The sequence below is a fragment of the Phyllobates terribilis genome, unplaced genomic scaffold, assembly GCF_046119375.1.
Source record: "Phyllobates terribilis strain yellow unplaced genomic scaffold, ASM4611937v1 Scaffold_1__5_contigs__length_1240528914, whole genome shotgun sequence".
Lineage (NCBI taxonomy): Eukaryota > Metazoa > Chordata > Amphibia > Anura > Dendrobatidae > Phyllobates > Phyllobates terribilis.
In genome coordinates, this window is record NW_027362761.1 from 241223533 (window position 1) to 241238570 (window position 15038).

Here is a 15038-nt window from a genome sequence, read left to right on the forward strand (position 1 = left end):
TTTGAATTTAGGGCCGCAGTATCACATGGTGGTGAAGGAGGAGGAGGGTCAAGCCCAACGCTACAATGGGCACATTGTAAACTGCTATGGAATATGTATTCCACTATTTGAGTGTCAATGATGGAGGGACCGCCCAAATGTCTAAGTAACAGCTGTCCCTCCAAAACGCATGTTACAGAGCCATCTGAGGCCTCTCAGGTCAAAGATCAACATACCTACTAGTACGTTCTAGCTGTGCTTGTAAAGTTCTGTGGAATAGCAAACTAAAAATGATGTATGACAGAGGGACCTACAAAATATATAAGCCAGGGCCCTCCCAATTGTGAAAGGCAAAAAAAAGCCACAACAGTATGTGTGAACAAATGCTGAAGGGACGCGGCGCAATGCGAGGAGCAGCCCATCGGGTGGAAGATGGCGGAAGCAGGAGGCGTGGCCAAAAGCAGAGTCGCCAGGAGTGAAGTGTGACACAGCTGACGTGTCAGAAATCCATCCAAGGAATAGGTGCAGCCAAACTCACAGGAAGCGCGTGTGGAGAAAAGAGCTTACGAGAGGAGCTCTGGCAAAGATGGCTGCTGTTGATCAAGAGGCAGATGAGCAAGTCAAGGCCAGTGATGAGGTGAAGGGGTCAGTGGTCCTGTGCAAGGAGATGAAGCATCAGGATGTGATCCGGATCAAGCCCCAAGAGTCGCAGTGGCGATGAAGGCTCGGAAGGCGGTGGAACGATGCCGTCGAGAGAAAATTCAGACGACAATGGTGATCTGTGAGTGCCACATCTACTGCTGGGGTGATCAGAATGTGCTGGAGGAGGCACAAATGGGGATTGATAAGGCTGATGAACCAAGCTATGGTGAGTTTGAGGGGATCCCTGCAATCCGAGACCCAAGAGGCCTGTGAGAGGGAAAGCAAAGTTGCCATAGGCAGAAGTGCCTGTACAGTTTTCCCAAGTTGGTCCAGTTGGAGAGACCAGTCGGGTTTGAGGTATCCCGCCACTGTTTGTTTACAAGAAGAAAAAAAAAAGGACTGATGGAACCTTTTTGGCCAGAAGGCCAGAAGACCTGTGTGTGTTTTTTTTTTTCCTTAAAGGGATCAGAGAGACTGTTGAACATACGCTCAAGGTCAAGTGGGCCTGTGTTAGCTGCAGACGGCTGACGTTGTTTGTTTTACCCCCTTACTGGATTGGAGGACGTTTCAGCTGCAAGAGGGTTGCACACCCTTCGCTGAGGACTGTGCCCACTCATTTAAAAGGACGTTACCCCCCCCAAGGGATTGTGTGCTTGCCGCATAGGCAAGTCTGTACGGTGAAAGGACTGAGACCCTGGTCCCAATGACTGTTGTTGGGGGGAGGTGTGACGGACGACCTGATGCTCCAGTCAGGTCAGGAACTTTGAGGACTGTGCCCTTGCACAGGAAGGGCTGCTACTGTGTTGGCCCATATGCCTCTGTTAAGTATGGGACATGGACACTTTGTTCCGGGGTCCTTACCAAGAAGGACTGATGCTGGTAAACTTATGGACTGTGTCAGTTGTTGTTCCGGGGCCCTTAACCGAGAAGGGCCGGATGTCCAGTGAGGAGAAGACGTCTGAGATAGACTTCAGTCTGAATGTGTCAAAATGTTTAATTTTGTATTAACCCTTGCTTTTAGGTCCTGTATGGTCGAGGACGACCATAATTAAAGTATGGGGGGATGTGAGAGTGGTGAGGATGTCCCACTCTTCTGATATTTCAGTTGGTTGAATGTATTTTACATTTATGTTACTGCTATGTATTTAATGGTTATCTTCCTGTGGGCTGCAGTGTTGACCGGAGGCCACAGGATGTCACTGTCTTTCTTTTCACTCTTCTTCAGAATGTAAGTGAAAGGTGAAATCTCCTTAGTAACACAGAGGCAGCAGTCACAAAGACAGTTGAGGGTTAATTAGAAGTACAGCCCATAGTGGGAGGGAGTTCTGTTATTTCTGGGAAAAGGGATCCATTTTAGTCAGTCTAGAAAAGTAAGAGAAAGAGGGAAGACAGATTGTTCCTGGTGTGGCACTACAAGGCTCATGAGGAAAAAGACCTAGTTACAGAGGCAGCAGGACGACACAGGCAAGTGGGGAACCCTGCAGGAGAAAAGCTTAGAAGTCTAGGAAACGTACTGTCCAGCGAGAAAAGGGGACCTTGTGATGACATAGCATCCTGCTGTGGGTACTGAAACATACTGTCCAGCGAAAAAGGGACCTTGGGACAAGTCATCGCCCTGCTGTGGGTACTTAAATAGGAAGCATGTCTCTACGAGCGCTCCCTGGGACTGATATAAGCAAGGACACAGGGGATCAGGGCCTAGCGACACATGTGGACCCGTATGACTCTACCCCTAAGGAAAATACAGGCATATAAGATCTCTCCTCACTACTGTGCCGTACCTGTTGCCAGAAACAAAGTGCAGACTGTAACTCTGAGAATGGAGCCTGTGTACTGTGTGGGAAGTGATGAAGAATACATAACCTGTTACTCTATGTTCACCCGTTTGACGGTGCATATAAAGAACACCGTTTATAACAGCTGGTTTGGCTTCTTGACTGAGTGGGTTAAACAGGACAGTTCTGCACCCAGCGCATTAACAGGGACTGTGGAGATCTCAGATCTCGAAGCATCGTCGCACATGCAACCCCACAGTACACTACTTCCTGTAGCGGGCTGGGGTGTCAAAGAAACGACACTCGCCCATGACTGCCACCCTGAGCCCCGTTACATTTGGCGTAGTCGGCAGGATGCAAAGTCCTAGCATCCAAACAGCGGGGTGAACAGGTCCTGTGGCAAGAGAGAGAAGATGCCGAATAAGGACAGCAAGAAAAGTGCCCCTGGCGCAGATGAAGCACCTGAAGATAAACAAAGAGAACTGAAGTTGATGAAAAACGTACGAAACAAGATGGCGGATCAAGATGGCAATCCTAAGATGGCGGCCAGCAACGTGACTCCCAAGATGGCGGAGATTGGCGGCAAAAGGCTGACCTTTTGTGGGCGGAGACAGTGCATTGAGGCGCGAAAATTCACCCAACCCATCCTGAGGCCGGCCTGGAGAAGAGGACGTCCATCAGCTAAGGTCCGGCACAGAAGAGGAGTAGTTCACAAGAAGAGGGCGCGGTTTAATATGAAGACCGGCCACCCAGGTGAGCGACGACGCAGACAGTGGGCGTGGCCGCAGGCGGGACTGCCCGCAGTGACGAGTGACGCGGAGAGTATCATGTCATCTGGCCGGCCTGGGAAGAGGCGGAGTCCTAGCAGGAAGAGACATGTAGGGGACTCAGGACCGCCATTCCTGTTTCAGCCAGGACGGCACCTACTGACGCCTGTAGGTGGGAAGAAAGGCCTAATGTCCCTTTAATGGCCGGAGAAACAGGGACTGTTACCACTGCCCCTCAGCAGATTATACAGCATTGCAGCATTACGACCTATGGCACCACCTTAATGGGCAATGGAGGTGCTGTGGCTGAGGGATCAGCAGTAGAAAACCAGGGTAGAATGAGATACCCAGACCAGCCCTGGAAATGGTGGAACTCACAATCATCTGCAGCTTAGAGTGCTTTAATGAAGAAGCATCGAGAATCCAAGAAGGATGGATAAAGAGCTGCTGTCTCTGTTTTTTTTTTCTCTCCGCTCCTTGTGTCCTCCCTGTTGGATGTTGAGTTAAAAGAGGGTCTGAGTTTTAAGGCAGTTGCCTTGTTTGTTTTAAGGACTGTTCTTTGAGTGGCCTGAAGTTTGCCCCAGAGAAAGGGAAGGGGAGTTAGTTACCCAAGACTTAGGCTGGCCTGAGAGGAGGATGCACCCTCGGGGCTGAGGAGAAGCCCAGTTGAGCCAGTAGGCTTACCTTTTTATTTTTTGTTGCGCCTGTTGCGCCTTTTTCTGCTGGAATCCAAAGGTACAGGTGCACAAACTAAGGACTGTTTGGACATTACCTGCTTCCGGGGTCCTTACCCAGAAGGACTGGTGCTACAAGTCTCGTCAGCCAAATATGGACTGCATACTTGTTTCCAGGGTCCTCACCACGGAGGACCGGTTCCAGCTTTGTCTTGAAAGGGACTGTGTGACCTACTGGAAGACAAATGGACTGTTTCTTGTTTCCAGTTCCAGGGCCCTTGACCGAGAATGGCCGGCGGCAGAGAGAAGATGTCGTGGTCAAAATAGTCACCTGTAGTTTTAAAATGTTTTAAAACTGTTCTAACCCTCCATTCTTTTTATAGGTCCATATTGCCGTGGACGGCAATGTTTTAAGAGTGGGAGGATGTGAGGGGTGTGTGGAGAATATCTGCTCCACTCCGCTAGGAAACTGTACTGTTTTAATAATCTTGTGTATGTTTGAATCATCTGAAAAACTGTTGATTTTTGTTGTTGTTGGGCTGTATGGGGGTCATTATACTGTTTTGAGGGTTATGTGTGGCCATTATACTGTTTGGAGGACTATGGGTGGGCCTTTATACTGTATGGGAGGTATGTAGGGGTCATATTACTGTGTGTGGGGCCATTATACTGTGTAGGGGGACATTATACTGAGTGGGGCAATTATAATGTGTGGGAGCCATTATACTGTATGAAGTGACTTTTGAAGGCCTTCATAATGTGTTGAGGGTTATGTGTCCTCATACTGTGTCAGAGGACTGTCCCTATACTATCATACTGTATCTGGTGTGTACTGTGGGGGAAATCACAGTGTGGGTATCATATCTGTTTGGGGGACACTTTTTTTGCATCATACTGTAAGATGGCCACTGGACAAGTCCTTAAGGGAATATATGTATCATCGAAGTTGGTAGCTTCGGTGATGTAAGCCTGGGAAAGAATGCTCCAGCACATATAGTGCTCAGAGAGTTAACAGGGTGTATCAGGGCTGGGCTTTACTAGCAGTCAAAGAGATGAGTGGGAGTGGATTATCACATATCCCCACCCCAGGGGCATGGTTTGTCAGTAAAATTGAAGCCAAGTGTTTCATTCAGTGTCTGTGACTGGAGCTGTGGAGACCTAAAGGGTATTTTGCTAAAGGACACTAACTGTGAGCGGGCAAACCTGCCATATTGTATGGACTGTTTATTTTCTGTTTTATCACTCCGTACCGTAGAAGGCTGTCATTTTATTTACTTATGAAGTGCGGTTTATGCAATCTTAATAAACCTGCCTTGCACATTTTAAAGAAACCAATTCCTGTGGCTACCTCCAACAGTGATTAAAACCTTGCAATTGGTTATAGAAACACAGACACGAATCCCAAGAGGCAGTGTGACTGCCAATACCGCATGTCCTGAGTGAAAGCCGACAACATGGAGGAGCTGATAAAGCAACTGGTACAGGCTAATCTCCAGCAGCAACAGATATGGCAGCAACAGCATCAACAGCAGCAGCAGTGGCAACAGCAGATGCAGCAGCAGCACAGGCAGCAGATGGAATTTCTAGCCAAGGCGATTCGTGGCAGGGCAACTATCCCACCTCAAACTCCAGGTGATGACTCACAGGTGAAGAAGACAGTTAGTACTTACAAAAGATGACCTCAGGTGATCAAGGTGTGATCAAGTCAAGGTGTTCCTGATGGTTTCTGAGATGGTGGTGGAGCAGGAGAAATTGTCTCCGGAGCAGGGGGTGGAGGTTCTGGCGCCATATCTGACAGGGGAACCACAGAAGGCTTATTATGACCTGGCCTTGCAGAAATGCAAAAGAGCGTGCCAAATTGAAGACTGAGATCTTGGTGCACTTAAGAGTGACTCTGACTGTCAAGGAGCAATGGGTGCACCACTGGGCCTATTGCAGTGACAAACCCCCCTGGTCCCAATTGTTCGACCTCCTACACTTGGTCCAAAAGTGGTTGCAGCCTGAATCTTCCTCCCCAGCACAGATGGTGGAGAGGGTTGTCATGTTATTGAAAGTTTTAAATAATAGTTAACAATGCAGAAAGGGAGAGGGGGGAAAATCATTTTCAATAATACAACCAGTTTTCATTTTGAGATCACAGCAAAGTCTAAAAATTATAATGCAATAGTAATGTGCTCGGTAATCGTAGAAACTAAAATATGGTTAATCTGTATATATAATAAAAAGAGGAAGATAATGATATACTTATCAAACTGTTATGAGCTATCTTATGAGAGAAAATGATCTCGAAAAGAGATTCGAGTTGTAGGGGGGGGATTATGAATATGAGGTAAGGAGGAGGGGGAAAAACAAGGGAGGGGGGTAGGGAGAGGTGAAGGAAGATACTTAGTCCGAGAAATCAAAATTTTTATTTTTATATTTTATATTCTAGAAAAGCTGTTGCGCCAGGGAAGCCAGATTTCTACCAGTCGCTTAAGATTTTTCAGCTCCCAACTCGCCAGCTCCTCCAGTCTATATACCTGTTCCACTTTTGCTTTCCAGTGTAAGATGGTTGGAGCAACGTCTGATTTCCATATAGAGGGTATAATGACTCTCGTGGAGGCCAGAAGTTGTCTCAAGAGAATTTGCTTATTTTTGGGCAAATCTTCTGGAAACAAATGTAGTAGACAAATTGCTGAGGAAGCAGGCAGTTGTAGGCGAAGAATCTTGCTTACTAAGTGGATGATTTCTGCAAAATAGGGCTTAATTTTTTGACAGCTCCACCACATGTGCATCAGTGAGCCCTCTACGGTAGAGCACCTCAAGCAGTTAGGGCTGAGTTCCTTGTTGAATTTGTGCAGTTTTGCTGGAGTCACATGCCATTTGGTAAGAACTTTGTAACCGTTCTCTTGTAATCTAATGCATCTGGATACCAATTTCGGGGCAAGTAATATTCTTTTCATTTCAGATGAGTAGAAAACCCTGCCTAGATCTGTTTCCCATTTGGTTATGAAGGGAAGTTTTCCTAAGGAGTCTGAGGAGGTTAATTGTTTGTATAGTTTCGCTAAGGTTTTCTTTGGTGAGAATGTTAAAGCTATGAGAGTTTCAAAGTCTGTTGTATCCCTATTTAAATTAGGCGCTTTCCATATAAATTTGAGTTTAAGGGAGAAAGTATTGAAGAGAAGTGGGTTAATAATAGCAGAGCCCATGAGTTGGGCTAATTCTTCTCAGGAGGGGGTGTATCCTTTATCAAATATTTATTGTAGAGATGTTCTAGAGTTATGTATAGTACTATGGATTGTAGCGATTTGTGTTGTTGAGGAGGAGAGAAGTATATCTCTAATTTGCAGAAGGGGGGATAGGTAAGGAGTGCAGAATTGTCTGATGTGCGTTTGAGACCATATTTTATATGTTGTAGCTGTGAATGGGTTTTTAAACAGGTCGAGTTTTTTGCTATGGTGTGCAGGAAATATGAGTTGTCTGAATGGGAGTTTAATGTTCTCTTCCTCTATTTTGATCAAGGATTTGTATGATGGGCGTCTAATCCAATTAAGGATACTTTGAAGATGTATGGCATGCTGAAACGTGCGGGGGTCCGGCAGATCTATACCCCCTTTATAATGTAGGCAAGTTAGTATTTGTAGAGCGATTCTGGGTTTCTGGTTGTGCCAGAGAAAACGGCTAAAAAATTTTTGTATGTCAGTGAAGAGGGATTTTGGGAGGTGGATGGGGATAGTTTGTATCAAATAGGTGATTTTGGGCCAGATTATGCTTCTAAATAGGCTTTTCCTTCCCGTCCAAGAAATGTATGGAATATTCCACTTTTGAGTAAGATTAGCAATATTTTGGAGTAGGGGGGGAAATTAAGTTTGAAAAGCTCTTGTAGTTTGGGCGAAATCATGATCCCCAGGAATCGAATGGTAGACGGAGTCCAGTCAAACTGAGAGTTGGATTCAAGTTGTGTCTTTAGAGGAGTTGGGACATTTATAGTCAATACTTGTGATTTGTTTAGATTTACTTTGAAGTTAGATATAGATTCAAATTCGTTCATCAGCTCTAGCACTGCCAGGAAAGCAGACTTTGGAGATCATTACTAAGAGGTCATCTGCATAAACAGCTACCTTTTGTTCAGAGCCTCCACATCTGAATTCTCCTGTCTTCTCTTATTTTTTGCAAAAAGGTTTCGAGGGTTATTATGAAAAGCAATGGGGAGAGGGGGCAACCCTGTCTGATGCTGTTGAGGATATCAAAGGGGGAGTACAGTTGATCATTAACTAGAACTTGTGCGGTAGGACTACTGTACATTGAGAAGATTGCTCTAATGAATTGTTCTGGGATATTGAACGCTGCTAGTGCTTCTCTCATATACAGCCAGTCAACACGATCAAACGTTTTTTCTGCGTCTGTTCCCAAATGTACTAACGGCACCGACGAGGACTGAGCATAATGGACCTCCTGGATCACTCGATGAATGTTGTCTCTTCCCTCTCTGCCAGGGACAAATCCTACCTGCTCAGGATTAATCATGTCTGGGAGTAATGTTCTTAGTCTGTTGGCGAGAATTTTTGCGTATAATTTAAGATCTGAGTTTAACAATAATATGGGTCTGTAACTGCTACATAGGGTATTGTCCTCTCCTTCTTTGAGAATTATAGTAATCCTAGCTGCAAGCGTTTGTGTGTGGAAGGGAGTGCCGTTTAAAGCCTCATTAAAGAGTCTCACCAGGTAAGGGCTAATGATTGATCCAAAGGTATTGTAATAGAAGGAGGAGAGGCCGTCAGGTCCTGGGGATTTATTTTTTGGTGCTGTGGAAATTACCTCTGTGACTTCTTTTTCTGTGATTGGAGAGCATAGGAAGTTCATCTGGGTTTCTGAGATCTTATGAAGGGAAGTGTTTTTTAAGAATTCTCAAATTTTTTCTGTTTTGTTTAAGATGCGCTCTTGTTGTTGTGCCTCTAAGTTGTATAATTTTTCATAGTATTTTTTAAATTCAGAGGTTATCTCTTCTGTTCTATAAATTATAGTGCCAGTGTCGGTTTTCAGGCGGGAGATGAAAGATTTTGTTTTTCTGTTTCTGACTTGAGACATCATAAACCTGGTTGGTTTGTCGCCGTGGGCATAGTATTTATATTTGGACTATAAGTAGCTATTTGCAGACTGTAAGTTTAAAAGGTTGCTTAGCTTATTTCTCAGGTCGCTCAGAAGAGAGAAATGAGACAATAAAAGGTTTTTTTTTGTTGTTTTTCAATGCGTTGAATCTCATTAAGTAGATGTTGTTGTTCCTTCTCTTTTTTCTTTTTCACATAAGCAGCCAGTGAAATAAGCTCTCCTCTAATATACGATTTGTGTGCCTCCCATAAGGTTTGGAGTGACACTTCTTTATTGTCGTTATTTTGAAATAATTCCGACAGCTTCCGGGTCAGCACCCTGCAGCTGTCTGGGTCTTTGAGCAGTACTTCGTTTAGTCTCCAACTGTATTCTTTTTTGGTATTTTAGGGATAATTAGACAGACTTTAATTGGAGAATGGTCCAAAAATATATGAGAATTTATTTTAGGATGAAGAAAATGATCTGCATAAAGTGTTTGGACGAGGATGTAATCAATCCTTTGGTAGGAATTGTGTGGGCCCCGAAAAATGAGTATAGTCTTTAGTAGTGGGGTTGATGAGTCTCCATATGTCTATTAGATTAATTTTTTGAAGTCTATTTTTAAGCTTAGCGAGAGCCTTCTGTGAGAAAACTGATTTCCCCGAGGAGGTATCTATATTTGGTTCAATTGCTATATTAAAATCTCCTCCCAAGATTAGAACCCCTTCCATGTGTGGCACCCTGCTATTACCGGTACCACAGGACCCAAAAGGGTGCATGGATGGACTTCTCCACATGAGGCCCTCGTTACATAACAGACACCTCCACCCTTCCACCTCAAACCACCAGAGGGAGCCCTGTTAGGGATATATATACAGGAGGGTGGAGTGAGGTAGGGAGAGTGTGCTGGCAATAGAGATCAGTGAAGAAGCAGCACATGTTAGCTGCTGTGCTGAGGGCAAGGCAAGGCCCAAAGCACATGCTGGAGCCTGAGGGCCTCGAGTGTGGCTGGGGGCAAGGAGAGGAGAGATGAGTTAAGGGGTCAGAGGAGCATCTTAAGCTCACCCCAGAACACAAGCCGGACACCGGGTCCGTGCCTACAGGGTCCTCTACACCCAGTAGGGATAACCGGCATACCAGGAGGATTCCAGACCTCTGGTCAACCTGAAGCTACCATCATTTTACAGAACTTGTAACCACGAATGCCCCAGCGTCCAGGGATAGTGGTAGCCGGAGAAAAGTTATATTACCAAGCAGACAGGTGAGAGAGTGAAACAGCATAGAAGCTAGGCCTAGTTCCAGGCTGGCCAGAATCTTTAGAGAGAGGAAGAAACGGACCAGGAGGCCTACTACCCGCTCACTGTGGTGAGTCCAGAAGTGCCCCCTTCCTACTAGGTACCCTGGACCATACCTGCCATTACACCAGTAAAGGTACTGAAGCGAATCCCCTGTGTACATGTCCGTCTTTCCTCCTGACCCTACTGGGCCACCTCTCACCTGCATCCCTTCCATCAACCCTGCCCCCGGGGCCCGCTCCGCCTGTGGGGAGCAGAAACATCCCAGCTGCCATCCCATCACCCCCGGAGGTCTGCAGCAGCGCTGGTACCCATTACCAGAAACCACAGGTGGCGTCACAAGATAAAACTGTTAACAAAACCCCTTTTAAAGAGTGACCCCAGGGTACGGCCCGGGAGCCGACTACCGTGACATCCCACAGACGGTCAAGGCCCGGGCACTGAGTAACCCCCATATCCCCCTGGGCGCATCATCTCTTCCTGACGTCACGAACAGGATTTCATGCCCGTTGCCACCGGGTACTGTGTGCCGTATTTGAACTGTGTTTGAACTGTGGTGAAAATCGCCGCCATTACCGCGTCGCCATGCAGGAAGAAGAGGGGCGTAACAACGGGAACCAGAGAGGTGTGACCGTTACTAGCGCGCGAAGCCCAAGCCCCGCCTCGCGCTCTGACATAGCATCAGGAAGCATCAGGTCCTGGAAGGAGACCATGATCTGCGGAGCTGCAGCCTACCTGATAAAAGTAAAGAAGGTAGGCTATGGTTTACTAGGGGGGCGCAACCATGGCCGACGACCAGCAAAACGCTGGAGCACCGGTCAATGCTCCCAACGCTCAACTCGCGCCCGGCGCTGCTCAGGCCGGAGCTGCCGCCCCACCAGCAGGGGTCGTGACTCCAGTGATACCCATGGCCCTGCCGTACGTCCACGGAGCGAAATTGCTTCCCCAGTATGACGGAAAACCAGACACCCTGTCTGGGTTCAAAAGGAAAATATGTGGTGTATTGGACATGTACTCAATGACTGGTAAACAGAGAGCCGCTGTTGTGCTGGGACAATTGGCTGGTGCCGCAGAGCGGGAAGTTGATACCTGGCCAGCCGCAGACCAGGAATCAGTATCTATTATATTTAAGAGACTGCAAACTGTCTTTGAAAACCGCACTGAGACAGATTTTCAAATGAGGTTCTACCACTGTACCCAGAAACCTGAGGACACTATCCGGGACTATGCCTGGCGTTTACAAGAGGCCCTGTGGGCCCTGAAACAGGTTAGTCCAGCCAGCATACATGATGAAGACAAAATGCTGATAGAACAATTCATCCGGGGGTTAAGGTCCCAGGAGGAGAGCAGAACTGTACGGTGGTGGGCCTTAGATCATCCAAATGCCACCTTTTGACCCCCTGAAGGACATAGCTTTTAAGGGCATTCAGCCCCTGGAAACATCAGATACTGCTATCCAGCGTTATCTGGGTGGGGCCACCCCAGTGCCCACAGCACTCACTGCCCCTTCATTAGCGGCTGAGGCAAAAGTGCAAGCAGCGTCCTCTAGTGAGCTGGACATCCTGCGCTCTGAAGTACGTCAGCTAAGTAAAACACTGGCCACTGTCCTGAGTGCCCTGCAGCTACAGATGGAGCCTGAGCCAGAAGGAAGGATCCTACTCGCCGACAGTCCTGAAGATGTCCCCTGGATGAGAAGAAGAGGGAGGACAATGCCACCCCGTGGGATGACCAACGACCGACCTTGCCCTCCAGGTGAACTCATTTGCTACCATTGCCACAAGGCAGGCCACACCACATGGATCTGTCCTTTAAACGGGCAAACCCTAGGGCCAATGGCCGACACCCAGGAGTAGATCAACCTGGCCCATTGAGCTGGTACGACCGGTTTGTAGGAGGAAGACCTTTCCTGTCTATTGTGCTGGATGGCATAGCAACACCTGCACTGCTGGACATCGGGTCACAGGTAACCATCATACCTGATGTCCTTTACAAAAGGTACTGGTCCATAGATGAACTCCACCCGCCAGCCCCAAACCTCTCTGTGTATGCCTCCAATGGCCTTCCTCTTAACCTAGTCGGGGTTAAGGACGTGACAGTGAAGGTGGGAGGAGTGGAACTAAAGGACCAAGGACTGATTGTAATAGAGTCTAACCCTGGTGATACAAACCCATATATGATACTTGGCACAAATGTTGTTGGTAACTGTTTGGGAGAAGTGTTGTTTTTACTCCAACAGATTGCTGACACTGCCAAACCAGGGCAGAGGAAGGTGCTCCAGACAGAGAGTCGAGCCATCCTTTACCAGCGACAGGTAAAACTAAAAGGTGGTGAGATTGGTAATGTACGGGTGACAGACCCGATACCCATTGTGATTCCTCCAATGAGTGAAATGCTGATTTGGTGTGGGGCAGCAATAGGTCTCAAGGGACAGAACTACCAGGCAGTAGTAGAGCCCGTAAACTCAGAGCACAGACCTACTCTCCTAACTGCTAGAGGGGTAGTTGATGTGCGCATTGGGAGGGTACCCGTACTCCTCCTACACTGTGTTCCAAATTATTATGCAAATAATATTTTCTCTGATTTTCCCAAATTACCATGAATTGCAGTCATTGTAATTTTCCAGTCAAATAACTATTAGAGTACAATTGAAAGGTTTTTGTACAAACTGCCTATGATAACAGTAAGTATATTTTTAAAAAAATAAAAAACTCAAACTGCACTCAAAATGCATGTTTCAAATTATTATGCACAGCAGAGTTTTCAACCTTTTCATTTTAATAAAGAACAAAAAAATGGTCATTTTTGAAATTATAAGCATTAGCAGGTTATTATAAACTGAAATCAAACAGTTTTCAACTCAAAACTTTATTCTAGGTGATGTTACATTTGCACATACAGTACAGACCAAAAGTTTGGACACACCTTGTCATTTAAAGATTTTTCTGTATTTTCATGACTATGAAAGTTGTACATTCACACTGAAGGCATCAAAACTATGAATTAACACATGTGGAATTATATACTTAACAAAAAAGTGTGAAACAACTGAAAATATGTCTTATATTCTAAGTTCTTCAAAGTAGGCACCTTTTGCTTTGATGCTGGTTCAGTATGCCTTCAATTTTGAATAAATCCCCAACAATGTCACCAGCAAAGCACCCCCACACCATCACACCTCCTCCTCCATGCTTCACGGTGGGAACCAGGCATGTAGAGTCCATCCGTTCACCTTTTCTGCGTCGCACAAAGACACGGTGGTTGGAACCAAAGATCTCAAATTTGGACTCATCAGACCAAAGCACAGAGTTCCACTGGTCTAATGTCCATTCCTTGTGTTCTTTAGCCCAAACAAGTCTCTTCTGCTTGTTGCCTGTCCTTAGCAGTGGTTTCCTAGCAGCTATTTTACCATGAAGGCTTGCTGCACAAAGTCTCCTCTTAACAGTTGTTGTAGAGATGTGTCTGCTGCTAGAACTCTGTGTGGCATTGACCTGGTCTCTAACCTGAGCTGCTGTTAACCTGCGATTTCTGAGGCTGGTGACTCGGATAAACTTATCCTCAGAAGCAGAGGTGACTCTTGGTCTTCCTTTCCTGGGGCGGTCCTCATGTGAGCCAGTTTCTTTGTAGCACTTGATGGTTTTTGCAACTGCACTTGGGGACACTTTCAAAGTTTTCCCAATTTTTCGCACTGACTGACCTTCATTTTTTAAAGTAATGATGGCCACTCGTTTTTCTTTACTTACCTGTTTTTTTCTTGCCATAATACAAATTCTAACAGTCTATTCAGTAGGACTATCAGCTGTGCATCCACCAGACTTCTGCACAACACAACTGATGGTCCCAACCCCATTTATAAGGCAAGAAATCCCACTTATTAAACCTGACAGGGCACACCTGTGAAGTAAAAACCACTTCCGGTGACTACTTCTTGAAGCTCATCAAGAGAATGCCAAGAGTGTGCAAAGCAGTCATCAAAGCAAATGGTGGCTACTTTGAAGAACCTAGAATATAAGACATATTTTCAGTTTGTTCACACTTTTTTGTTAAGTATATAATTCCACATGTGTTAATTCATAGTTTTGATGCCTTCAGTGTGAATGTACAATTTTCATAGTCATGAAAATACAGAAAAATCTTTAAATGAGAAGGTGTGTCCAAACTTTTGGTCTGTACTGTAGGACCCCTTGTTCGAAAGGAGCTTCTGAACTCTCTCGTCCATTGAATTTGTCAGGTTTTGGATGGTTTCTGCTTCCAATTGTTTTGCATGAGGACAGAATACCCTCCCAGAGCTGTTGCTTAGATGTGAACTGCCTCCCGCCATCATAGACACTCCTTTTGATGATGCTCCAGAGGTTCTCAATGGGGTTGAGGTCAGGGGAGCATGGGTGCCACACCATAAGTTTGTCCCCTTTTATGCCCATAGCAGCCAGAGATGCAGATGTGTTATGTGCAGCATGAGACAAAGTGGATGACCTAGAAGAAATTGAATTACCTGCTTTACACAGAAATGGAATGGTCCACGAGCAACACACCTTCAGAAGACATCATGTTAAGACTTTAAACCCTTTACCTCATCACAGCTGGAAGGAGACCCAGGACAGTGACCTGGTTGTCAGCCTCATCAAAAGACTGATAACCCAAGAAGGTTCCCACCTGGAGAAGGATTCTCCTCCACAAGCCAAACACCTGTGGAATGAGAGAAGCTGGCTGTTCATCTACAAAGAAAAGCTGTGCAGGAGGTATGTCAACCCTAGAACCCATAAAATGGTGTGGCAGATTGTAGTGCCCAGGACTGATATCCAGATGGTGCTAGAGGCCTACCATGACCAAGCAGGTCATTTT